Source organism: Pseudophryne corroboree, chromosome 4, assembly GCF_028390025.1.
Source record: "Pseudophryne corroboree isolate aPseCor3 chromosome 4, aPseCor3.hap2, whole genome shotgun sequence".
NCBI lineage: Eukaryota > Metazoa > Chordata > Amphibia > Anura > Myobatrachidae > Pseudophryne > Pseudophryne corroboree.
Genome location: NC_086447.1, coordinates 197,286,642 through 197,309,843, shown reverse-complemented (window position 1 = coordinate 197,309,843; position 23,202 = coordinate 197,286,642). Strand labels below are relative to the sequence as shown.

General features: G+C 37.7%; 29 non-coding genes across 29 annotated transcripts; all 29 read left to right on the top strand.

Annotated features, from left to right (window-relative positions):
- The first annotated feature begins 642 nt into the window (after positions 1-642).
- Positions 643-715, top strand: TRNAF-GAA (transfer RNA phenylalanine (anticodon GAA)). Its single transcript has one exon. It is a non-coding gene; the product is annotated as a tRNA-Phe (tRNA).
- Positions 716-1,311: 596 nt separating this feature from the next.
- TRNAF-GAA (transfer RNA phenylalanine (anticodon GAA)) lies at positions 1,312-1,384 on the top strand. The gene has a single exon. It is a non-coding gene; the product is annotated as a tRNA-Phe (tRNA).
- Positions 1,385-1,526: 142 nt separating this feature from the next.
- Positions 1,527-1,599, top strand: TRNAF-GAA (transfer RNA phenylalanine (anticodon GAA)). The gene has a single exon. It is a non-coding gene; the product is annotated as a tRNA-Phe (tRNA).
- An 804-nt stretch (positions 1,600-2,403) lies between these two features.
- On the top strand, positions 2,404-2,476 carry TRNAF-GAA (transfer RNA phenylalanine (anticodon GAA)). Its single transcript has one exon. It is a non-coding gene; the product is annotated as a tRNA-Phe (tRNA).
- An 803-nt stretch (positions 2,477-3,279) lies between these two features.
- On the top strand, positions 3,280-3,352 carry TRNAF-GAA (transfer RNA phenylalanine (anticodon GAA)). The gene has a single exon. It is a non-coding gene; the product is annotated as a tRNA-Phe (tRNA).
- An 803-nt stretch (positions 3,353-4,155) lies between these two features.
- Positions 4,156-4,228, top strand: TRNAF-GAA (transfer RNA phenylalanine (anticodon GAA)). Its single transcript has one exon. It is a non-coding gene; the product is annotated as a tRNA-Phe (tRNA).
- An 811-nt stretch (positions 4,229-5,039) lies between these two features.
- TRNAF-GAA (transfer RNA phenylalanine (anticodon GAA)) lies at positions 5,040-5,112 on the top strand. Its single transcript has one exon. It is a non-coding gene; the product is annotated as a tRNA-Phe (tRNA).
- Positions 5,113-5,923: 811 nt separating this feature from the next.
- TRNAF-GAA (transfer RNA phenylalanine (anticodon GAA)) lies at positions 5,924-5,996 on the top strand. The gene has a single exon. It is a non-coding gene; the product is annotated as a tRNA-Phe (tRNA).
- An 812-nt stretch (positions 5,997-6,808) lies between these two features.
- Positions 6,809-6,881, top strand: TRNAF-GAA (transfer RNA phenylalanine (anticodon GAA)). The gene has a single exon. It is a non-coding gene; the product is annotated as a tRNA-Phe (tRNA).
- An 803-nt stretch (positions 6,882-7,684) lies between these two features.
- On the top strand, positions 7,685-7,757 carry TRNAF-GAA (transfer RNA phenylalanine (anticodon GAA)). The gene has a single exon. It is a non-coding gene; the product is annotated as a tRNA-Phe (tRNA).
- An 812-nt stretch (positions 7,758-8,569) lies between these two features.
- Positions 8,570-8,642, top strand: TRNAF-GAA (transfer RNA phenylalanine (anticodon GAA)). The gene has a single exon. It is a non-coding gene; the product is annotated as a tRNA-Phe (tRNA).
- Positions 8,643-9,453: 811 nt separating this feature from the next.
- TRNAF-GAA (transfer RNA phenylalanine (anticodon GAA)) lies at positions 9,454-9,526 on the top strand. The gene has a single exon. It is a non-coding gene; the product is annotated as a tRNA-Phe (tRNA).
- Positions 9,527-10,122: 596 nt separating this feature from the next.
- On the top strand, positions 10,123-10,195 carry TRNAF-GAA (transfer RNA phenylalanine (anticodon GAA)). The gene has a single exon. It is a non-coding gene; the product is annotated as a tRNA-Phe (tRNA).
- A 142-nt stretch (positions 10,196-10,337) lies between these two features.
- TRNAF-GAA (transfer RNA phenylalanine (anticodon GAA)) lies at positions 10,338-10,410 on the top strand. The gene has a single exon. It is a non-coding gene; the product is annotated as a tRNA-Phe (tRNA).
- Positions 10,411-11,214: 804 nt separating this feature from the next.
- On the top strand, positions 11,215-11,287 carry TRNAF-GAA (transfer RNA phenylalanine (anticodon GAA)). Its single transcript has one exon. It is a non-coding gene; the product is annotated as a tRNA-Phe (tRNA).
- An 803-nt stretch (positions 11,288-12,090) lies between these two features.
- TRNAF-GAA (transfer RNA phenylalanine (anticodon GAA)) lies at positions 12,091-12,163 on the top strand. The gene has a single exon. It is a non-coding gene; the product is annotated as a tRNA-Phe (tRNA).
- Positions 12,164-12,966: 803 nt separating this feature from the next.
- On the top strand, positions 12,967-13,039 carry TRNAF-GAA (transfer RNA phenylalanine (anticodon GAA)). Its single transcript has one exon. It is a non-coding gene; the product is annotated as a tRNA-Phe (tRNA).
- Positions 13,040-13,841: 802 nt separating this feature from the next.
- On the top strand, positions 13,842-13,914 carry TRNAF-GAA (transfer RNA phenylalanine (anticodon GAA)). Its single transcript has one exon. It is a non-coding gene; the product is annotated as a tRNA-Phe (tRNA).
- Positions 13,915-14,717: 803 nt separating this feature from the next.
- On the top strand, positions 14,718-14,790 carry TRNAF-GAA (transfer RNA phenylalanine (anticodon GAA)). The gene has a single exon. It is a non-coding gene; the product is annotated as a tRNA-Phe (tRNA).
- An 811-nt stretch (positions 14,791-15,601) lies between these two features.
- Positions 15,602-15,674, top strand: TRNAF-GAA (transfer RNA phenylalanine (anticodon GAA)). The gene has a single exon. It is a non-coding gene; the product is annotated as a tRNA-Phe (tRNA).
- An 812-nt stretch (positions 15,675-16,486) lies between these two features.
- On the top strand, positions 16,487-16,559 carry TRNAF-GAA (transfer RNA phenylalanine (anticodon GAA)). Its single transcript has one exon. It is a non-coding gene; the product is annotated as a tRNA-Phe (tRNA).
- An 804-nt stretch (positions 16,560-17,363) lies between these two features.
- Positions 17,364-17,436, top strand: TRNAF-GAA (transfer RNA phenylalanine (anticodon GAA)). The gene has a single exon. It is a non-coding gene; the product is annotated as a tRNA-Phe (tRNA).
- Positions 17,437-18,032: 596 nt separating this feature from the next.
- TRNAF-GAA (transfer RNA phenylalanine (anticodon GAA)) lies at positions 18,033-18,105 on the top strand. The gene has a single exon. It is a non-coding gene; the product is annotated as a tRNA-Phe (tRNA).
- A 142-nt stretch (positions 18,106-18,247) lies between these two features.
- Positions 18,248-18,320, top strand: TRNAF-GAA (transfer RNA phenylalanine (anticodon GAA)). Its single transcript has one exon. It is a non-coding gene; the product is annotated as a tRNA-Phe (tRNA).
- An 804-nt stretch (positions 18,321-19,124) lies between these two features.
- On the top strand, positions 19,125-19,197 carry TRNAF-GAA (transfer RNA phenylalanine (anticodon GAA)). The gene has a single exon. It is a non-coding gene; the product is annotated as a tRNA-Phe (tRNA).
- An 802-nt stretch (positions 19,198-19,999) lies between these two features.
- TRNAF-GAA (transfer RNA phenylalanine (anticodon GAA)) lies at positions 20,000-20,072 on the top strand. Its single transcript has one exon. It is a non-coding gene; the product is annotated as a tRNA-Phe (tRNA).
- An 802-nt stretch (positions 20,073-20,874) lies between these two features.
- Positions 20,875-20,947, top strand: TRNAF-GAA (transfer RNA phenylalanine (anticodon GAA)). The gene has a single exon. It is a non-coding gene; the product is annotated as a tRNA-Phe (tRNA).
- An 803-nt stretch (positions 20,948-21,750) lies between these two features.
- Positions 21,751-21,823, top strand: TRNAF-GAA (transfer RNA phenylalanine (anticodon GAA)). The gene has a single exon. It is a non-coding gene; the product is annotated as a tRNA-Phe (tRNA).
- An 801-nt stretch (positions 21,824-22,624) lies between these two features.
- Positions 22,625-22,697, top strand: TRNAF-GAA (transfer RNA phenylalanine (anticodon GAA)). Its single transcript has one exon. It is a non-coding gene; the product is annotated as a tRNA-Phe (tRNA).
- Positions 22,698-23,202: the final 505 nt, after the last annotated feature.

The window sequence follows — 23,202 nt, the reverse complement described above, 5'->3', positions numbered from 1 at the left end:
ACATTAGACTGAAGATCTAAGGGTGTCTTGTTCAATCCTGGGGTTTAGCATGGTTGGGTGTTTGCTTTTGCTACTGAATAGCAATTTAGCAGCAAAAACTGTTGTTTTCAGTTTTTGATCTTGAAAAACATTTTATGTTATTTCAGTTTGCAAAATCTTTAGCTCCAAAAAAAGACATTTTTATCAGTATAGCTTGCCAAAATAGCTCAGTTGTGAGAGCAATAGACTGAAGACCTTAAAATCCCTAGTACGATCGTGGGTTTCCACATGTTTGGGTGTTTGCAGTTTGTTACTGAGTAGCAAGTCAGCAAAAAGAAATTTAGCAGCAGAAACTTTAATTTTCAGGTTTCGCCCTCTAGGACACTTGATGTTCTTTCAGTTTGCCTTATCTTAAACACCAAAAAAGACTTTCTAAACGTCAGACTTACACGCAATAGCTCTTTTGTGAGAGCATTAAACTGAAGATCTAAAGCTCCTGGGTTCGATCCCAGGATTCGGCATGTTTAGTTGCTGTATTTTTGTTACAGAATAGCAATTTACCAGCAGAATCTTTCATTATCAGGTGTTGTTCATCAAGAACACTTAATGCTCTTTTTTTCCCAGCCTAAAACCCCAAATACGGCTTGACATCTTTCACAATTAGCCGAAATAGCTCAGTTGGGAGAGTGTTAGACTGAAGATATAAAGGTTCCTGGTTCGATCCCGGGTTTCGGCATATTTAGTTGCTGTTTTTTTGTTACAGAATAGCAATTTAGCAGCAGAAACTGCCGTGTTCAGGTTCTGGTCTTCAAGTTCATTTCATGTTATTACAGTTTGCATTATTATTAGCCCCAATAAAAGAATTTCTTATTAGTAGAGCTTGGCGAAATAGCTCAGTTGTGAGAACATTAGACTGAAGATCTAAGGGTGTCTTGTTCAATCCTGGGGTTTAGCATGGTTGGGTGTTTGCTTTTGCTACTGAATAGCAATGTAGCAGCAAAAACTGTTGTTTTCAGTTTTTGATCTTGAAAAACATTTTATGTTATTTCAGTTTGCAAAATCTTTAGCTCCAAAAAAAGACATTCTTATCAGTATAGCTTGCCAAAATAGCTCAGTTGTGAGAGCAATAGACTGAAGACCTTAAAATCCCTAGTACGATCGTGGGTTTCCACATGTTTGGGTGTTTGCATTTTGTTACTGAGTAGCAATTCAGCAAAAAGAAATTTAGCAGCAGAAACGTTTATTTTCTGGTTTCGCCCTCTAGGACACTTGATGTTCTTTCAGTTTGCCTTATCTTAAACACCAAAAAAGACTTTCCAAATGTCAGACGTAGCTGCAATAGCTCATTTGGGAGAGCATTAGACTGAAGATCTATAAGTCCCTGGTTCGATCCCGGGTTTCGGCATGTTTAGTAGCTGTATTTTTGTTACAGAATAGCAATTTACCAGCAGAATCTTTCATTATAAGGTGTTGCTCTTCAAGAACACTTGATGCTCTTTTTTTCCCAACCTAAAACCCCAAATACGACTTGACATCTGTCACAATTAGCCGAAATAGCTCAGTTGGGAGAGCGTTAGACTGAAGATCTAAAGGTCCCTGGTTCGATCCCGGATTTCGGCATATTTAGTTGCTGTTTTTTTTTGTTACAGAATAGCAATTTAGCAGCAGAAACTGCCGTGTTCAGGTTCTGGTCTTCAAGAACATTTCATGTTATTACAGTTTGCATTATTATTAGCCCCAATAAAAGAATTTCTTATTAGTAGAGCTTGGCGAAATAGCTCAGTTGTGACAACATTAGACTGAAGATCTAAGGGTGTCTTGTTCAATCCTGGGGTTTAGCATGGTTGGGTGTTTGCTTTTGCTACTGAATAGCAATTTAGCAGCAAAAACTGTTGTGTTCAGGTTTTGATCTTGAAAAGCATTTTATGTTATTTCAGTTTGCAAAATCTTTAGCTCCTAAAAAAAGACATTCTTATCAGTATAGCTTGCCAAAATAGCTCAGTTGTGAGAGCAATAGACTGAAGACCTTAAAATCCCTAGTACGATTGTGGGTTTCCACATGTTTGGGTGTTTGCAGTTTGTTATTCAGCAAAAAGAAATTTAGCAGCAGAAACTTTCATTTTCAGGTTTCGCCCTCTAGGACACTTGATGTTCTTTCAGTTTGCCTTATCTTAAACACCAAAAAAGACTTTCTAAACGTCAGACTTACACGCAATATCTCTTTTGTGAGAGCATTAAACTGAAGATCTAAAGGTCCTGGGTTCGATCCCAGGATTCGGCATGTTTAGTTGCTGTATTTTTGTTACAGAATAGCAATTTACCAGCAGAATCTTTCATTATCAGGTGTTGTACATCAAGAACACTTAATGCTCTTTTTTTCCCCAGCCTAAAACCCCAAATACGGCTTGACATCTTTCACAATTAGCCGAAATTGCTCAGTTGGGAGAGCGTTAGACTGAAGATCTAAAGGTCCCTGGTTCGATCCCGGGTTTCGGCATATTTAGTTGCTGTTTTTTTTGTTACAGAATAGCAATTTAGCAGCAGAAACTGCCGTGTTCAGGTTCTGGTCTTCAAGAACATTTCATGTTATTACAGTTTGCATTATTATTAGCCCCAATAAAAGAATTTCTTATTAGTAGAGCTTGGCGAAATAGCTCAGTTGTGACAACATTAGACTGAAGATCTAAGGGTGTCTTGTTCAATCCTGGGGTTTAGCATGGTTGGGTGTTTGCTTTTGCTACTGAATAGCAATTTAGCAGCAAAAACTGTTGTGTTCAGGTTTTGATCTTGAAAAGCATTTTATGTTATTTCAGTTTGCAAAATCTTTAGCTCCTAAAAAAAGACATTCTTATCAGTATAGCTTGCCAAAATTGCTCAGTTGTGAGAGCAATAGACTGAAGACCTTAAAATCCCTAGTACGATTGTGGGTTTCCACATGTTTGGGTGTTTGCAGTTTGTTATTCAGCAAAAAGAAATTTAGCAGCAGAAACTTTCATTTTCAGGTTTCGCCCTCTAGGACACTTGATGTTCTTTCAGTTTGCCTTATCTTAAACACCAAAAAAGACTTTCTAAACGTCAGACTTACACGCAATATCTCTTTTGTGAGAGCATTAAACTGAAGATCTAAAGGTCCTGGGTTCGATCCCAGGATTCGGCATGTTTAGTTGCTGTATTTTTGTTACAGAATAGCAATTTACCAGCAGAATCTTTCATTATCAGGTGTTGTACATCAAGAACACTTAATGCTCTTTTTTTCCCCAGCCTAAAACCCCAAATACGGCTTGACATCTTTCACAATTAGCCGAAATTGCTCAGTTGGGAGAGCGTTAGACTGAAGATCTAAAGGTCCCTGGTTCGATCCCGGGTTTCGGCATATTTAGTTGCTGTTTTTTTTGTTACAGAATAGCAATTTAGCAGCAGAAACTGCCGTGTTCAGGTTCTGGTCTTCAAGAACATTTCATGTTATTACAGTTTGCATTATTATTAGCCCCAATAAAAGAATTTCTTATTAGTAGAGCTTGGCGAAATAGCTCAGTTGTGACAACATTAGACTGAAGATCTAAGGGTGTCTTGTTCAATCCTGGGGTTTAGCATGGTTGGGTGTTTGCTTTTGCTACTGAATAGCAATTTAGCAGCAAAAACTGTTGTGTTCAGGTTTTGATCTTGAAAAGCATTTTATGTTATTTCAGTTTGCAAAATCTTTAGCTCCTAAAAAAAGACATTCTTATCAGTATAGCTTGCCAAAATTGCTCAGTTGTGAGAGCAATAGACTGAAGACCTTAAAATCCCTAGTACGATTGTGGGTTTCCACATGTTTGGGTGTTTGCAGTTTGTTATTCAGCAAAAAGAAATTTAGCAGCAGAAACTTTCATTTTCAGGTTTCGCCCTCTAGGACACTTGATGTTCTTTCAGTTTGCCTTATCTTAAACACCAAAAAAGACTTTCTAAATGTCAGACTTACACGCAATAGCTCTTTTGTGAGAGCATTAAACTAAAGATCTAAAGGTCCTGGGTTCGATCCCAGGATTCGGCATGTTTAGTTGCTGTATTTTTGTTACAGAATAGCAATTTACCAGCAGAATCTTTCATTATCAGGTGTTGTACATCAAGAACACTTAATGCTCTTTTTTTTCCCAGCCTAAAACCCCAAATACGGCTTGACATCTTTCACAATTAGCCGAAATAGCTCAGTTGGGAGAGCGTTAGACTGAAGATCTAAAGGTCCCTGGTTCGATCCCGGGTTTCGGCATATTTAGTTGCTGTTTTTTTGTTACAGAATAGCAGTTTAGCAGCAGAAACTGCCGTGTTCAGGTTCTGGTCTTCAAGATCATTTCATGTTATTACAGTTTGCATTATTATTAGCCCCAATAAAAGAATTTCTTATTAGTAGAGCTTGGCGAAATAGCTCAGTTGTGAGAACATTAGACTGAAGATCTAAGGGTGTCTTGTTCAATCCTGGGGTTTAGCATGGTTGGGTGTTTGCTTTTGCTACTGAACAGCAATTTAGCAGCAAAAACTGTTGTTTTCAGTTTTTGATCTTGAAAAACATTTTATGTTATTTCAGTTTGCAAAATCTTTAGCTCCAAAAAAAGACATTTTTATCAGTATAGCTTGCCAAAATAGCTCAGTTGTGAGAGCAATAGACTGAAGACCTTAAAATCCCTAGTACGATCGTGGGTTTCCACATGTTTGGGTGTTTGCAGTTTGTTACTGAGTAGCAAGTCAGCAAAAAGAAATTTAGCAGCAGAAACTTTAATTTTCAGGTTTCGCCCTCTAGGACACTTGATGTTCTTTCAGTTTGCCTTATCTTAAACACCAAAAAAGACTTTCTAAACGTCAGACTTACACGCAATAGCTCTTTTGTGAGAGCATTAAACTGAAGATCTAAAGCTCCTGGGTTCGATCCCAGGATTCGGCATGTTTAGTTGCTGTATTTTTGTTACAGAATAGCAATTTACCAGCAGAATCTTTCATTATCAGGTGTTGTTCATCAAGAACACTTAGTGCTCTTTTTTTCCCAGCCTAAAACCCCAAATACGGCTTGACATCTTTCACAATTAGCCGAAATAGCTCAGTTGGGAGAGTGTTAAACTGAAGATATAAAGGTCCCTGATTTGATCCCGGGTTTCGGCATATTTAGTTGCTGTTTTTTTGTTACAGAATAGCAATTTAGCAGCAGAAACTGCCGTGTTCAGGTTCTGGTCTTCAAGTTCATTTCATGTTATTACAGTTTGCATTATTATTAGCCCCAATAAAATAATTTCTTATTAGTAGAGCTTGGCGAAATAGCTCAGTTGTGAGAACATTAGACTGAAGATCTAAGGGTGTCTTGTTCAATCCTGGGGTTTAGCATGGTTGGGTGTTTGCTTTTGCTACTGAATAGCAATTTAGCAGCAAAAACTGTTGTTTTCAGTTTTTGATCTTGAAAAACATTTTATGTTATTTCAGTTTGCAAAATCTTTAGCTCCAAAAAAAGACATTTTTATCAGTATAGCTTGCCAAAATAGCTCAGTTGTGAGAGCAATAGACTGAAGACCTTAAAATCCCTAGTACGATCGTGGGTTTCCACATGTTTGGGTGTTTGCAGTTTGTTACTGAGTAGCAAGTCAGCAAAAAGAAATTTAGCAGCAGAAACTTTAATTTTCAGGTTTCGCCCTCTAGGACACTTGATGTTCTTTCAGTTTGCCTTATCTTAAACACCAAAAAAGACTTTCTAAACGTCAGACTTACACGCAATAGCTCTTTTGTGAGAGCATTAAACTGAAGATCTAAAGCTCCTGGGTTCGATCCCAGGATTCGGCATGTTTAGTTGCTGTATTTTTGTTACAGAATAGCAATTTACCAGCAGAATCTTTCATTATCAGGTGTTGTTCATCAAGAACACTTAATGCTCTTTTTTTCCGAGCCTAAAACCCCAAATACGGCTTGACATCTTTCACAATTAGCCGAAATAGCTCAGTTGGGAGAGTGTTAGACTGAAGATATAAAGGTCCCTGGTTTGATCCCGGGTTTCGGCATATTTAGTTGCTGTTTTTTTTGTTACAGAATAGCAATTTAGCAGCAGAAACTGCCGTGTTCAGGTTCTGGTCTTCAAGTTCATTTCATGTTATTACAGTTTGCATTATTATTAGCCCCAATAAAAGAATTTCTTATTAGTAGAGCTTGGCGAAATAGCTCAGTTGTGAGAACATTAGACTGAAGATCTAAGGGTGTCTTGTTCAATCCTGGGGTTTAGCATGGTTGGGTGTTTGCTTTTGCTACTGAATAGCAATGTAGCAGCAAAAACTGTTGTTTTCATTTTTTGATCTTGAAAAACATTTTATGTTATTTCAGTTTGCAAAATCTTTAGCTCCAAAAAAAGACATTCTTATCAGTATAGCTTGCCAAAATAGCTCAGTTGTGAGAGCAATAGACTGAAGACCTTAAAATCCCTAGTACGATCGTGGGTTTCCACATGTTTGGGTGTTTGCATTTTGTTACTGAGTAGCAATTCAGCAAAAAGAAATTTAGCAGCAGAAACGTTTATTTTCAGGTTTCGCCCTTTAGGACACTTGATGTTCTTTCAGTTTGCCTTATCTTAAGCACCAAAAAAGACTTTCCAAATGTCAGACGTAGCTGCAATAGCTCATTTGGGAGAGCATTAGACTGAAGATCTATAAGTCCTTGGTTCGATCCCGGGTTTCGGCATGTTTAGTAGCTGTATTTTTGTTACAGAATAGCAATTTACCTGCAGAATCTTTCATTATAAGGTGTTGCTCTTCAAGAACACTTGATGCTCTTTTTTCCCCAACCTAAAACCCCAAATACGACTTGACATCTGTCACAATTAGCCGAAATAGCTCAGTTGGGAGAGCGTTAGACTGAAGATCTAAAGGTCCCTGGTTCGATCCCGGGTTTCGGCATATTTAGTTGCTGTTTTTTTTTGTTACAGAATAGCAATTTAGCAGCAGAAACTGCCGTGTTCAGGTTCTGGTCTTCAAGAACATTTCATGTTATTACAGTTTGCATTATTATTAGCCCCAATAAAAGAATTTCTTATTAGTAGAGCTTGGCGAAATAGCTCAGTTGTGACAACATTAGACTGAAGATCTAAGGGTGTCTTGTTCAATCCTGGGGTTTAGCATGGTTGGGTGTTTGCTTTTGCTACTGAATAGCAATTTAGCAGCAAAAACTGTTGTGTTCAGGTTTTGATCTTGAAAAGCATTTTATGTTATTTCAGTTTGCAAAATCTTTAGCTCCTAAAAAAAGACATTCTTATCAGTATAGCTTGCCAAAATAGCTCAGTTGTGAGAGCAATAGACTGAAGACCTTAAAATCCCTAGTACGATCGTGGGTTTCCACATGTTTGGGTGTTTGCAGTTTGTTATTCAGCAAAAAGAAATTTAGCAGCAGAAACTTTCATTTTCAGGTTTCGCCCTCTAGGACACTTGATGTTCTTTCAGTTTGCCTTATCTTAAACACCAAAAAAGACTTTCTAAACGTCAGACTTACACGCAATAGCTCTTTTGTGAGAGCATTAAACTGAAGATCTAAAGCTCCTGGGTTCGATCCCAGGATTCGGCATGTTTAGTTGCTGTATTTTTGTTACAGAATAGCAATTTACCAGCAGAATCTTTCATTATCAGGTGTTGTTCATCAAGAACACTTAATGCTCTTTTTTTCCCAGCCTAAAACCCCAAATACGGCTTGACATCTTTCACAATTAGCCGAAATAGCTCAGTTGGGAGAGTGTTAGACTGAAGATATAAAGGTCCCTGATTTGATCCCGGGTTTCGGCATATTTAGTTGCTGTTTTTTTGTTACAGAATAGCAATTTAGCAGCAGAAACTGCCGTGTTCAGGTTCTGGTCTTCAAGTTCATTTCATGTTATTACAGTTTGCATTATTATTAGCCCCAATAAAATAATTTCTTATTAGTAGAGCTTGGCGAAATAGCTCAGTTGTGAGAACATTAGACTGAAGATCTAAGGGTGTCTTGTTCAATCCTGGGGTTTAGCATGGTTGGGTGTTTGCTTTTGCTACTGAATAGCAATTTAGCAGCAAAAACTGTTGTTTTCAGTTTTTGATCTTGAAAAACATTTTATGTTATTTCAGTTTGCAAAATCTTTAGCTCCAAAAAAAGACATTTTTATCAGTATAGCTTGCCAAAATAGCTTAGTTGTGAGAGCAATAGACTGAAGACCTTAAAATCCCTAGTACGATCGTGGGTTTCCACATGTTTGGGTGTTTGCAGTTTGTAACTGAGTAGCAAGTCAGCAAAAAGAAATTTAGCAGCAGAAACTTTAATTTTCAGGTTTCGCCCTCTAGGACACTTGATGTTCTTTCAGTTTGCCTTATCTTAAACACCAAAAAAGACTTTCTAAACGTCAGACTTACACGCAATAGCTCTTTTGTGAGAGCATTAAACTGAAGATCTAAAGGTCCTGGGTTCGATCCCAGGATTCGGCATGTTTAGTTGCTGTATTTTTGTTACAGAATAGCAATTTACCAGCATAATCTTTCATTATCAGGTGTTGTACATCAAGAACACTTAATGCTCTTTTTTTTCCCAGCCTAAAACCCCAAATACGGCTTGACATCTTTCACAATTAGCCGAAATAGCTCAGTTGGGAGAGCGTTAGACTGAAGATCTAAAGGTCCCTGGTTCGATCCCGGGTTTCGGCATATTTAGTTGCTGTTTTTTTGTTACAGAATAGCAATTTAGCAGCAGAAACTGCCGTGTTCAGGTTCTGGTCTTCAAGATCATTTCATGTTATTACAGTTTGCATTATTATTAGCCCCAATAAAAGAATTTCTTATTAGTAGAGCTTGGCGAAATAGCTCAGTTGTGAGAACATTAGACTGAAGATCTAAGGGTGTCTTGTTCAATCCTGGGGTTTAGCATGGTTGGGTGTTTGCTTTTGCTACTGAATAGCAATTTAGCAGCAAAAACTGTTGTTTTCAGTTTTTGATCTTGAAAAACATTTTATGTTATTTCAGTTTGCAAAATCTTTAGCTCCAAAAAAAGACATTTTTATCAGTATAGCTTGCCAAAATAGCTCAGTTGTGAGAGCAATAGACTGAAGACCTTAAAATCCCTAGTACGATCGTGGGTTTCCACATGTTTGGGTGTTTGCAGTTTGTTACTGAGTAGCAAGTCAGCAAAAAGAAATTTAGCAGCAGAAACTTTAATTTTCAGGTTTCGCCCTCTAGGACACTTGATGTTCTTTCAGTTTGCCTTATCTTAAACACCAAAAAAGACTTTCTAAACGTCAGACTTACACGCAATAGCTCTTTTGTGAGAGCATTAAACTGAAGATCTAAAGCTCCTGGGTTCGATCCCAGGATTCGGCATGTTTAGTTGCTGTATTTTTGTTACAGAATAGCAATTTACCAGCAGAATCTTTCATTATCAGGTGTTGTTCATCAAGAACACTTAATGCTCTTTTTTTCCCAGCCTAAAACCCCAAATACGGCTTGACATCTTTCACAATTAGCCGAAATAGCTCAGTTGGGAGAGTGTTAGACTGAAGATATAAAGGTTCCTGGTTCGATCCCGGGTTTCGGCATATTTAGTTGCTGTTTTTTTGTTACAGAATAGCAATTTAGCAGCAGAAACTGCCGTGTTCAGGTTCTGGTCTTCAAGTTCATTTCATGTTATTACAGTTTGCATTATTATTAGCCCCAATAAAAGAATTTCTTATTAGTAGAGCTTGGCGAAATAGCTCAGTTGTGAGAACATTAGACTGAAGATCTAAGGGTGTCTTGTTCAATCCTGGGGTTTAGCATGGTTGGGTGTTTGCTTTTGCTACTGAATAGCAATGTAGCAGCAAAAACTGTTGTTTTCAGTTTTTGATCTTGAAAAACATTTTATGTTATTTCAGTTTGCAAAATCTTTAGCTCCAAAAAAAGACATTCTTATCAGTATAGCTTGCCAAAATAGCTCAGTTGTGAGAGCAATAGACTGAAGACCTTAAAATCCCTAGTACGATCGTGGGTTTCCACATGTTTGGGTGTTTGCATTTTGTTACTGAGTAGCAATTCAGCAAAAAGAAATTTAGCAGCAGAAACGTTTATTTTCTGGTTTCGCCCTCTAGGACACTTGATGTTCTTTCAGTTTGCCTTATCTTAAACACCAAAAAAGACTTTCCAAATGTCAGACGTAGCTGCAATAGCTCATTTGGGAGAGCATTAGACTGAAGATCTATAAGTCCCTGGTTCGATCCCGGGTTTCGGCATGTTTAGTAGCTGTATTTTTGTTACAGAATAGCAATTTACCAGCAGAATCTTTCATTATAAGGTGTTGCTCTTCAAGAACACTTGATGCTCTTTTTTTCCCAACCTAAAACCCCAAATACGACTTGACATCTGTCACAATTAGCCGAAATAGCTCAGTTGGGAGAGCGTTAGACTGAAGATCTAAAGGTCCCTGGTTCGATCCCGGGTTTCGGCATATTTAGTTGCTGTTTTTTTTTGTTACAGAATAGCAATTTAGCAGCAGAAACTGCCGTGTTCAGGTTCTGGTCTTCAAGAACATTTCATGTTATTACAGTTTGCATTATTATTAGCCCCAATAAAAGAATTTCTTATTAGTAGAGCTTGGCGAAATAGCTCAGTTGTGACAACATTAGACTGAAGATCTAAGGGTGTCTTGTTCAATCCTGGGGTTTAGCATGGTTGGGTGTTTGCTTTTGCTACTGAATAGCAATTTAGCAGCAAAAACTGTTGTGTTCAGGTTTTGATCTTGAAAAGCATTTTATGTTATTTCAGTTTGCAAAATCTTTAGCTCCTAAAAAAAGACATTCTTATCAGTATAGCTTGCCAAAATAGCTCAGTTGTGAGAGCAATAGACTGAAGACCTTAAAATCCCTAGTACGATTGTGGGTTTCCACATGTTTGGGTGTTTGCAGTTTGTTATTCAGCAAAAAGAAATTTAGCAGCAGAAACTTTCATTTTCAGGTTTCGCCCTCTAGGACACTTGATGTTCTTTCAGTTTGCCTTATCTTAAACACCAAAAAAGACTTTCTAAACGTCAGACTTACACGCAATATCTCTTTTGTGAGAGCATTAAACTGAAGATCTAAAGGTCCTGGGTTCGATCCCAGGATTCGGCATGTTTAGTTGCTGTATTTTTGTTACAGAATAGCAATTTACCAGCAGAATCTTTCATTATCAGGTGTTGTACATCAAGAACACTTAATGCTCTTTTTTTCCCCAGCCTAAAACCCCAAATACGGCTTGACATCTTTCACAATTAGCCGAAATTGCTCAGTTGGGAGAGCGTTAGACTGAAGATCTAAAGGTCCCTGGTTCGATCCCGGGTTTCGGCATATTTAGTTGCTGTTTTTTTTGTTACAGAATAGCAATTTAGCAGCAGAAACTGCCGTGTTCAGGTTCTGGTCTTCAAGAACATTTCATGTTATTACAGTTTGCATTATTATTAGCCCCAATAAAAGAATTTCTTATTAGTAGAGCTTGGCGAAATAGCTCAGTTGTGACAACATTAGACTGAAGATCTAAGGGTGTCTTGTTCAATCCTGGGGTTTAGCATGGTTGGGTGTTTGCTTTTGCTACTGAATAGCAATTTAGCAGCAAAAACTGTTGTGTTCAGGTTTTGATCTTGAAAAGCATTTTATGTTATTTCAGTTTGCAAAATCTTTAGCTCCTAAAAAAAGACATTCTTATCAGTATAGCTTGCCAAAATTGCTCAGTTGTGAGAGCAATAGACTGAAGACCTTAAAATCCCTAGTACGATTGTGGGTTTCCACATGTTTGGGTGTTTGCAGTTTGTTATTCAGCAAAAAGAAATTTAGCAGCAGAAACTTTCATTTTCAGGTTTCGCCCTCTAGGACACTTGATGTTCTTTCAGTTTGCCTTATCTTAAACACCAAAAAAGACTTTCTAAACGTCAGACTTACACGCAATATCTCTTTTGTGAGAGCATTAAACTGAAGATCTAAAGGTCCTGGGTTCGATCCCAGGATTCGGCATGTTTAGTTGCTGTATTTTTGTTACAGAATAGCAATTTACCAGCAGAATCTTTCATTATCAGGTGTTGTACATCAAGAACACTTAATGCTCTTTTTTTCCCCAGCCTAAAACCCCAAATACGGCTTGACATCTTTCACAATTAGCCGAAATTGCTCAGTTGGGAGAGCGTTAGACTGAAGATCTAAAGGTCCCTGGTTCGATCCCGGGTTTCGGCATATTTAGTTGCTGTTTTTTTTGTTACAGAATAGCAATTTAGCAGCAGAAACTGCCGTGTTCAGGTTCTGGTCTTCAAGAACATTTCATGTTATTACAGTTTGCATTATTATTAGCCCCAATAAAAGAATTTCTTATTAGTAGAGCTTGGCGAAATAGCTCAGTTGTGACAACATTAGACTGAAGATCTAAGGGTGTCTTGTTCAATCCTGGGGTTTAGCATGGTTGGGTGTTTGCTTTTGCTACTGAATAGCAATTTAGCAGCAAAAACTGTTGTGTTCAGGTTTTGATCTTGAAAAGCATTTTATGTTATTTCAGTTTGCAAAATCTTTAGCTCCTAAAAAAAGACATTCTTATCAGTATAGCTTGCCAAAATTGCTCAGTTGTGAGAGCAATAGACTGAAGACCTTAAAATCCCTAGTACGATTGTGGGTTTCCACATGTTTGGGTGTTTGCAGTTTGTTATTCAGCAAAAAGAAATTTAGCAGCAGAAACTTTCATTTTCAGGTTTCGCCCTCTAGGACACTTGATGTTCTTTCAGTTTGCCTTATCTTAAACACCAAAAAAGACTTTCTAAACGTCAGACTTACACGCAATAGCTCTTTTGTGAGAGCATTAAACTGAAGATCTAAAGGTCCTGGGTTCGATCCCAGGATTCGGCATGTTTAGTTGCTGTATTTTTGTTACAGAATAGCAATTTACCAGCAGAATCTTTCATTATCAGGTGTTGTACATCAAGAACACTTAATGCTCTTTTTTTTCCCAGCCTAAAACCCCAAATACGGCTTGACATCTTTCACAATTAGCCGAAATAGCTCAGTTGGGAGAGCGTTAGACTGAAGATCTAAAGGTCCCTGGCTCGATCCCGGGTTTCGGCATATTTAGTTGCTGTTTTTTTTGTTACAGAATAGCAATTTAGCAGCAGAAACTGCCGTGTTCAGGTTCTGGTCTTCAAGAACATTTCATGTTATTACAGTTTGCATTATTATTAGCCCCAATAAAAGAATTTCTTATTAGTAGAGCTTGGCGAAATAGCTCAGTTGTGACAACATTAGACTGAAGATCTAAGGGTGTCTTGTTCAATCCTGGGGTTTAGCATGGTTGGGTGTTTGCTTTTGCTACTGAATAGCAATTTAGCAGCAAAAACTGTTGTGTTCAGGTTTTGATCTTGAAAAGCATTTTATGTTATTTCAGTTTGCAAAATCTTTAGCTCCTAAAAAAAGACATTCTTATCAGTATAGCTTGCCAAAATAGCTAAGTTGTGAGAGCAATAGACTGAAGACCTTAAAATCCCTAGTACGACTGTGGGTTTCCACATGTTTGGGTGTTTGCAGTTTGTTATTCAGCAAAAAGAAATTTAGCAGCAGAAACTTTCATTTTCAGGTTTCGCCCTCTAGGACACTTGATGTTCTTTCAGTTTGCCTTATCTTAAACACCAAAAAAGACTTTCTAAACGTCAGACTTACACGCAATAGCTCTTTTGTGAGAGCATTAAACTAAAGATCTAAAGGTCCTGGGTTCGATCCCAGGATTCGGCATGTTTAGTTGCTGTATTTTTGTTACAGAATAGCAATTTACCAGCAGAATCTTTCATTATCAGGTGTTGTACATCAAGAACACTTAATGCTCTTTTTTTCCCAGCCTAAAACCCCAAATACGGCTTGACATCTTTCACAATTAGCCGAAATAGCTCAGTTGGGAGAGCGTTAGACTGAAGATCTAAAGGTCCCTGGTTAGATCCCGGGTTTCGGCATATTTAGTTGCTGTTTTTTTTGTTACAGAATAGCAATTTAGCAGCAGAAACTGCCGTGTTCAGGTTCTGGTCTTCAAGAACATTTCATGTTATTACAGTTTGCATTATTATTAGCCCCAATAAAAGAATTTCTTATTAGTAGAGCTTGGCGAAATAGCTCAGTTGTGACAACATTAGACTGAAGATCTAAGGGTGTCTTGTTCAATCCTGGGGTTTAGCATGGTTGGGTGTTTGCTTTTGCTACTGAATAGCAATTTAGCAGCAAAAACTGTTGTGTTCAGGTTTTGATCTTGAAAAGCATTTTATGTTATTTCAGTTTGCAAAATCTTTAGCTCCTAAAAAAAGACATTCTTATCAGTATAGCTTGCCAAAATAGCTCAGTTGTGAGAGCAATAGACTGAAGACCTTAAAATCCCTAGTACGATTGTGGGTTTCCACATGTTTGGGTGTTTGCAGTTTGTTATTCAGCAAAAAGAAATTTAGCAGCAGAAACTTTCATTTTCAGGTTTCGCCCTCTAGGACACTTGATGTTCTTTCAGTTTGCCTTATCTTAAACACCAAAAAAGACTTTCTAAACGTCAGACTTACACGCAATAGCTCTTTTGTGAGAGCATTAAACTAAAGATCTAAAGGTCCTGGGTTCGATCCCAGGATTCGGCATGTTTAGTTGCTGTATTTTTGTTACAGAATAGCAATTTACCAGCAGAATCTTTCATTATCAGGTGTTGTACATCAAGAACACTTAATGCTCTTTTTTTCCCCAGCCTAAAACCCCAAATACGGCTTGACATCTTTCACAATTAGCCGAAATAGCTCAGTTGGGAGAGCGTTAGACTGAAGATCTAAAGGTCCCTGGTTTGATCCCGGGTTTCGGCATATTTAGTTGCTGTTTTTTTGTTACAGAATAGCAGTTTAGCAGCAGAAACTGCCGTGTTCAGGTTCTGGTCTTCAAGATCATTTCATGTTATTACAGTTTGCATTATTATTAGCCCCAATAAAAGAATTTCTTATTAGTAGAGCTTGGCGAAATAGCTCAGTTGTGAGAACATTAGACTGAAGATCTAAGGGTGTCTTGTTCAATCCTGGGGTTTAGCATGGTTGGGTGTTTGCTTTTGCTACTGAATAGCAATTTAGCAGCAAAAACTGTTATTTTCAGTTTTTGATCTTGAAAAACATTTTATGTTATTTCAGTTTGCAAAATCTTTAGCTCCAAAAAAAGACATTTTTATCAGTATAGCTTGCCAAAATAGCTCAGTTGTGAGAGCAATAGACTGAAGACCTTAAAATCCCTAGTACGATCGTGGGTTTCCACATGTTTGGGTGTTTGCAGTTTGTTACTGAGTAGCAAGTCAGCAAAAAGAAATTTAGCAGCAGAAACTTTAATTTTCAGGTTTCGCCCTCTAGGACACTTGATGTTCTTTCAGTTTGCCTTATCTTAAACACCAAAAAAGACTTTCTAAACGTCAGACTTACACGCAATAGCTCTTTTGTGAGAGCATTAAACTGAAGATCTAAAGCTCCTGGGTTCGATCCCAGGATTCGGCATGTTTAGTTGCTGTATTTTTGTTACAGAATAGCAATTTACCAGCAGAATCTTTCATTATCAGGTGTTGTTCATCAAGAACGCTTAATGCTCTTTTTTTCCCAGCCTAAAACCCCAAATACGGCTTGACATCTTTCACAATTAGCCGAAATAGCTCAGTTGGGAGAGTGTTAAACTGAAGATATAAAGGTCCCTGATTTGATCCCGGGTTTCGGCATATTTAGTTGCTGTTTTTTTGTTACAGAATAGCAATTTAGCAGCAGAAACTGCCGTGTTCAGGTTCTGGTCTTCAAGTTCATTTCATGTTATTACAGTTTGCATTATTATTAGCCCCAATAAAATAATTTCTTATTAGTAGAGCTTGGCGAAATAGCTCAGTTGTGAGAACATTAGACTGAAGATCTAAGGGTGTCTTGTTCAATCCTGGGGTTTAGCATGGTTGGGTGTTTGCTTTTGCTACTGAATAGCAATTTAGCAGCAAAAACTGTTGTTTTCAGTTTTTGATCTTGAAAAACATTTTATGTTATTTCAGTTTGCAAAATCTTTAGCTCCAAAAAAAGACATTTTTATCAGTATAGCTTGCCAAAATAGCTCAGTTGTGAGAGCAATAGACTGAAGACCTTAAAATCCCTAGTACGATCGTGGGTTTCCACATGTTTGGGTGTTTGCAGTTTGTTACTGAGTAGCAAGTCAGCAAAAAGAAATTTAGCAGCAGAAACTTTAATTTTCAGGTTTCGCCCTCTAGGACACTTGATGTTCTTTCAGTTTGCCTTATCTTAAACACCAAAAAAGACTTTCTAAACGTCAGACTTACACGCAATAGCTCTTTTGTGAGAGCATTAAACTGAAGATCTAAAGCTCCTGGGTTCGATCCCAGGATTCGGCATGTTTAGTTGCTGTATTTTTGTTACAGAATAGCAATTTACCAGCAGAATCTTTCATTATCAGGTGTTGTACATCAAGAACACTTAATGCTCTTTTTTTTCCCAGCCTAAAACCCCAAATACGGCTTGACATCTTTCACAATTAGCCGAAATAGCTCAGTTGGGAGAGCGTTAGACTGAAGATCTAAAGGTCCCTGGTTCGATCCCGGGTTTCGGCATATTTAGTTGCTGTTTTTTTTTGTTACAGAATAGCAATTTAGCAGCAGAAACTGCCGTGTTCAGGTTCTGGTCTTCAAGAACATTTCATGTTATTACAGTTTGCATTATTATTAGCCCCAATAAAAGAATTTCTTATTAGTAGAGCTTGGCGAAATAGCTCAGTTGTGACAACATTAGACTGAAGATCTAAGGGTGTCTTGTTCAATCCTGGGGTTTAGCATGGTTGGGTGTTTGCTTTTGCTACTGAATAGCAATTTAGCAGCAAAAACTGTTGTGTTCAGGTTTTGATCTTGAAAAGCATTTTATGTTATTTCAGTTTGCAAAATCTTTAGCTCCTAAAAAAAGACATTCTTATCAGTATAGCTTGCCAAAATAGCTCAGTTGTGAGAGCAATAGACTGAAGACCTTAAAATCCCTAGTACGATTGTGGGTTTCCACATGTTTGGGTGTTTGCAGTTTGTAATTCAGCAAAAAGAAATTTAGCAGCAGAAACTTTCATTTTCAGGTTTCGCCCTCTAGGACACTTGATGTTCTTTCAGTTTGCCTTATCTTAAACACCAAAAAAGACTTTCTAAACGTCAGACTTACACGCAATAGCTCTTTTGTGAGAGCATTAAACTAAAGATCTAAAGGTCATGGGTTCGATCCCAGGATTCGGCATGTTTAGTTGCTGTATTTTTGTTACAGAATAGCAATTTACCAGCAGAATCTTTCATTATCAGGTGTTGTTCATCAAGAACACTTAATGCTCTTTTTTTCCCCAGCCTAAAACCCCAAATACGGCTTGACATCTTTCACAATTAGCCGAAATAGCTCAGTTGGGAGAGCGTTAGACTGAAGATCTAAAGGTCCCTGCTTCGATCCCGGGTTTCGGCATATTTAGTTGCTGTTTTTTTGTTACAGAATAGCAGTTTAGCAGCAGAAACTGCCGTGTTCAGGTTCTGGTCTTCAAGATCATTTCATGTTATTACAGTTTGCATTATTATTAGCCCCAATAAAAGAATTTCTTATTAGTAGAGCTTGGCGAAATAGCTCAGTTGTGAGAACATTAGACTGAAGATCTAAGGGTGTCTTGTTCAATCCTGGGGTTTAGCATGGTTGGGTGTTTGCTTTTGCTACTAAATAGCAATTTAGCAGCAAAAACTGTTGTTTTCAGTTTTTGATCTTGAAAAACATTTTATGTTATTTCAGTTTGCAAAATCTTTAGCTCCAAAAAAAGACATTCTTATCAGTATAGCTTGCCAAAATAGCTCAGTTGTGAGAGCAATAGACTGAAGACCTTAAAATCCCTAGTACGATCGTGGGTTTCCACATGTTTGGGTGTTTGCATTTTGTTACTGAGTAGCAATTCAGCAAAAAGAAATTTAGCAGCAGAAACGTTTATTTTCAGGTTTCGCCCTCTAGGACACTTGATGTTCTTTCAGTTTGCCTTATCTTAAACACCAAAAAAGACTTTCCAAATGTCAGACGTAGCTGCAATAGCTCATTTGGGAGAGCATTAGACTGAAGATCTATAAGTCCCTGGTTCGATCCCGGGTTTCGGCATGTTTAGTAGCTGTATTTTTGTTACAGAATAGCAATTTACCAGCAGAATCTTTCATTATAAGGTGTTGCTCTTCAAGAACACTTGATGCTCTTTTTTTCCCAACCTAAAACCCCAAATACGACTTGACATCTGTCACAATTAGCCGAAATAGCTCAGTTGGGAGAGCGTTAGACTGAAGATCTAAAGGTCCCTGGTTCGATCCCGGGTTTCGGCATATTTAGTTGCTGTTTTTTTTTGTTACAGAATAGCAATTTAGCAGCAGAAACTGCCGTGTTCAGGTTCTAGTCTTCAAGAACATTTCATGTTATTACAGTTTGCATTATTATTAGCCCCAATAAAAGAATTTTTTATTAGTAGAGCTTGGCGAAATAGCTCAGTTGTGACAACATTAGACTGAAGATCTAAGGGTGTCTTGTTCAATCCTGGGGTTTAGCATGGTTGGGTGTTTGCTTTTGCTACTGAATAGCAATTTAGCAGCAAAAACTGTTGTGTTCAGGTTTTGATCTTGAAAAGCATTTTATGTTATTTCAGTTTGCAAAATCTTTATCTCCTAAAAAAAGACATTCTTATCAGTATAGCTTGCCAAAATAGCTCAGTTGTGAGAGCAATAGACTGAAGACCTTAAAATCCCTAGTACGATTGTGGGTTTCCACATGTTTGGGTGTTTGCAGTTTGTTATTCAGCAAAAAGAAATTTAGCAGCAGAAACTTTCATTTTCAGGTTTCGCCCTCTAGGACACTTGATGTTCTTTCAGTTTGCCTTATCTTAAACACCAAAAAAGACTTTCTAAACGTCAGACTTACACGCAATAGCTCTTTTGTGAGAGCATTAAACTGAAGATCTAAAGGTCCTGGGTTCGATCCCAGGATTCGGCATGTTTAGTTGCTGTATTTTTGTTACAGAATAGCAATTTACCAGCAGAATCTTTCATTATCAGGAGTTGTACATCAAGAACACTTAATGCTCTTTTTTTCCCCAGCCTAAAACTCCAAATACGGCTTGACATCTTTCACAATTAGCCGAAATAGCTCAGTTGGGAGAGTGTTAGACTGAAGATCTAAAGGTCCCTGGTTCGATCCCGGGTTTCGGCATATTTAGTTGCTGTTTTTTTTGTTACAGAATAGCAATTTAGCAGCAGAAACTGCCGTGTTCAGGTTCTGGTCTTCAAGAACATTTCATGTTATTACAGTTTGCATTATTATTAGCCCCAATAAAAGAATTTCTTATTAGTAGAGCTTGGCGAAATAGCTCAGTTGTGAGAACATTAGACTGAAGATCTAAGGGTGTCTTGTTCAATCCTGGGGTTTAGCATGGTTGGGTGTTTGCTTTTGCTACTGAATAGCAATTTAGCAGCAAAAACTGTTGTTTTCAGTTTTTGATCTTGAAAAACATTTTATGTTATTTCAGTTTGCAAAATCTTTAGCTCCAAAAAAAGACATTTTTATCAGTATAGCTTGCCAAAATAGCTCAGTTGTGAGAGCAATAGACTGAAGACCTTAAAATCCCTAGTACGATTGTGGGTTTCCACATGTTTGGGTGTTTGCAGTTTGTTATTCAGCAAAAAGAAATTTAGCAGCAGAAACTTTCATTTTCAGGTTTCGCCCTCTAGGACACTTGATGTTCTTTCAGTTTGCCTTATCTTAAACACCAAAAAAGACTTTCTAAACGTCAGACTTACACGCAATAACTCTTTTGTGAGAGCATTAAATTGAAGATCTAAAGGTACTTGGTTCGATCCCAGGATTCGGCATGTTTAGTTGCTGTATTTTTGTTACAGAATAGCAATTTACCAGCAGAATCTTTCATTATCAGGTGTTGTACATCAAGAACACTTAATGCTCTTTTTTTTCCCAGCCTAAAACCCCAAATACGGCTTGACATCTTTCACAATTAGCCGAAATAGCTCAGTTGGGAGAGCGTTAGACTGAAGATCTAAAGGTCCCTGGTTCGATCCCGGGTTTCGGCATATTTAGTTGCTGTTTTTTTTGTTACAGAATAGCAATTTAGCAGCAGAAACTGCCGTGTTCAGGTTCTGGTCTTCAAGAACATTTCATGTTATTACAGTTTGCATTATTATTAGCCCCAATAAAAGAATTTCTTATTAGTAGAGCTTGGCGAAATAGCTCAGTTGTGAGAACATTAGACTGAAGATCTAAGGGTGTCTTGTTCAATCCTGGGGTTTAGCATGGTTGGGTGTTTGCTTTTGCTACTGAATAGCAATTTAGCAGCAAAAACTGTTGTTTTCAGTTTTTGATCTTGAAAAACATTTTATGTTATTTCAGTTTGCAAAATCTTTAGCTCCAAAAAAAGACATTTTTATCAGTATAGCTTGCCAAAATAGCTCAGTTGTGAGAGCAATAGACTGAAGACCTTAAAATCCCTAGTACGATTGTGGGTTTCCACATGTTTGGGTGTTTGCAGTTTGTTATTCAGCAAAAAGAAATTTAGCAGCAGAAACTTTCATTTTCAGGTTTCGCCCTCTAGGACACTTGATGTTCTTTCAGTTTGCCTTATCTTAAACACCAAAAAAGACTTTCTAAACGTCAGACTTACACGCAATAACTCTTTTGTGAGAGCATTAAATTGAAGATCTAAAGGTCCTTGGTTCGATCCCAGGATTCGGCATGTTTAGTTGCTGTATTTTTGTTACAGAATAGCAATTTACCAGCAGAATCTTTCATTATCAGGTGTTGTACATCAAGAACACTTAATGCTCTGTTTTTTCCCAGCCTAAAACCCCAAATACGGCTTGACATCTTTCACAATTAGCCGAAATAGCTCAGTTGGGAGAGCGTTAGACTGAAGATCTAAAGGTCCCTGGTTTGATCCCGGGTTTCGGCATATTTAGTTGCTGGTTTTTTTGTTACAGAATAGCAATTTAGCAGCAGAAACTGCCGTGTTCAGGTTCTGGTCTTCAAGAACATTTCATGTTATTACAGTTTGCATTATTATTAGCCCCAATAAAAGAATTTCTTATTAGTAGAGCTTGGCGAAATAGCTCAGTTGTGACAACATTAGACTGAAGATCTAAGGGTGTCTTGTTCAATCCTGGGGTTTAGCATGGTTGGGTGTTTGCTTTTGCTACTGAATAGCAATTTAGCAGCAAAAACTGTTGTGTTCAGGTTTTGATCTTGAAAAGCATTTTATGTTATTTCAGTTTGCAAAATCTTTAGCTCCTAAAAAAAGACATTCTTATCAGTATAGCTTGCCAAAATAGCTCAGTTGTGAGAGCAATAGACTGAAGACCTTAAAATCCCTAGTACGATTGTGGGTTTCCACATGTTTGGGTGTTTGCAGTTTGTTATTCAGCAAAAAGAAATTTAGCAGCAGAAACTTTCATTTTCAGGTTTCGCCCTCTAGGACACTTGATGTTCTTTCAGTTTGCCTTATCTTAAACACCAAAAAAGACTTTCTAAACGTCAGACTTACACGCAATAGCTCTTTTGTGAGAGCATTAAACTAAAGATCTAAAGGTCCTGGGTTCGATCCCAGGATTCGGCATGTTTAGTTGCTGTATTTTTGTTACAGAATAGCAATTTACCAGCAGAATCTTTCATTATCAGGTGTTGTACATCAAGAACACTTAATGCTCTTTTTTTCCCCAGCCTAAAACCCCAAATACGGCTTGACATCTTTCACAATTAGCCGAAATAGCTCAGTTGGGAGAGCGTTAGACTGAAGATCTAAAGGTCACTGGTTCGATCCCGGGTTTCGGCATGTTTAGTTGCTGTTTTTTTGTTACAGAATAGCAGTTTAGCAGCAGAAACTGCCATGTTCAGGTTCTGGTCTTCAAGATCATTTCATGTTATTACAGTTTGCATTATTATTAGCCCCAATAAAATAATTTCTTATTAGTAGAGCTTGGCGAAATAGCTCAGTTGTGAGAACATTAGACTGAAGATCTAAGGGTGTCTTGTTCAATCCTGGGGTTTAGCATGGTTGGGTGTTTGCTTTTGCTACTGAATAGCAATTTAGCAGCAAAAACTGTTGTTTTCAGTTTTTGATCTTGAAAAACATTTTATGTTATTTCAGTTTGCAAAATCTTTAGCTCCAAAAAAAGACATTTTTATCAGTATAGCTTGCCAAAATAGCTCAGTTGTGAGAGCAATAGACTGAAGACCTTAAAATCCCTAGTACGATTGTTGGTTTCCACATGTTTGGGTGTTTGCAGTTTGTGATTCAGCAAAAAGAAATTTAGCAGCAGAAACTTTCATTTTCAGGTTTCGCCCTCTAGGACACTTGATGTTCTTTCAGTTTGCCTTATCTTAAACACCAAAAAAGACTTTCTAAACGTCAGACTTACACGCAATAACTCTTTTGTGAGAGCATTAAACTGAAGATCTAAAGGTCCTGGGTTCGATCCCAGGATTCGGCATGTTTAGTTGCTGTATTTTTGTTACAGAATAGCAATTTACCAGCAGAATCTTTCATTATCAGGTGTTGTACATCAAGAACACTTAATGCTCTTTTTTTTCCCAGCCTAAAACCCCAAATACGGCTTGACATCTTTCACAATTAGCCGAAATAGCTCAGTTGGGAGAGCGTTAGACTGAAGATCTAAAGGTCCCTGGTTCGATCCCGGGTTTCGGCATATTTAGTTGCTGTTTTTTTTGTTACAGAATAGCAATTTAGCAGCAGAAACTGCCGTGTTCAGGTTCTGGTCTTCAAGAACATTTCATGTTATTACAGTTTGCATTCTTATTAGCCCCAATAAAAGAATTTCTTATTAGTAGAGCTTGGCGAAATAGCTCAGTTGTGACAACATTAGACTGAAGATCTAAGGGTGTCTTGTTCAATCCTGGGGTTTAGCATGGTTGGGTGTTTGCTTTTGCTACTGAATAGCAATTTAGCAGCAAAAACTGTTGTGTTCAGGTTTTGATCTTGAAAAGCATTTTATGTTATTTCAGTTTGCAAAATCTTTAGCTCCTAAAAAAAGACATTCTTATCAGTATAGCTTGCCAAAATAGCTCAGTTGTGAGAGCAATAGACTGAAGACCTTAAAATCCCTAGTACGATTGTGGGTTTCCACATGTTTGGGTGTTTGCAGTTTGTTATTCAGCAAAAAGAAATTTAGCAGCAGAAACTTTCATTTTCAG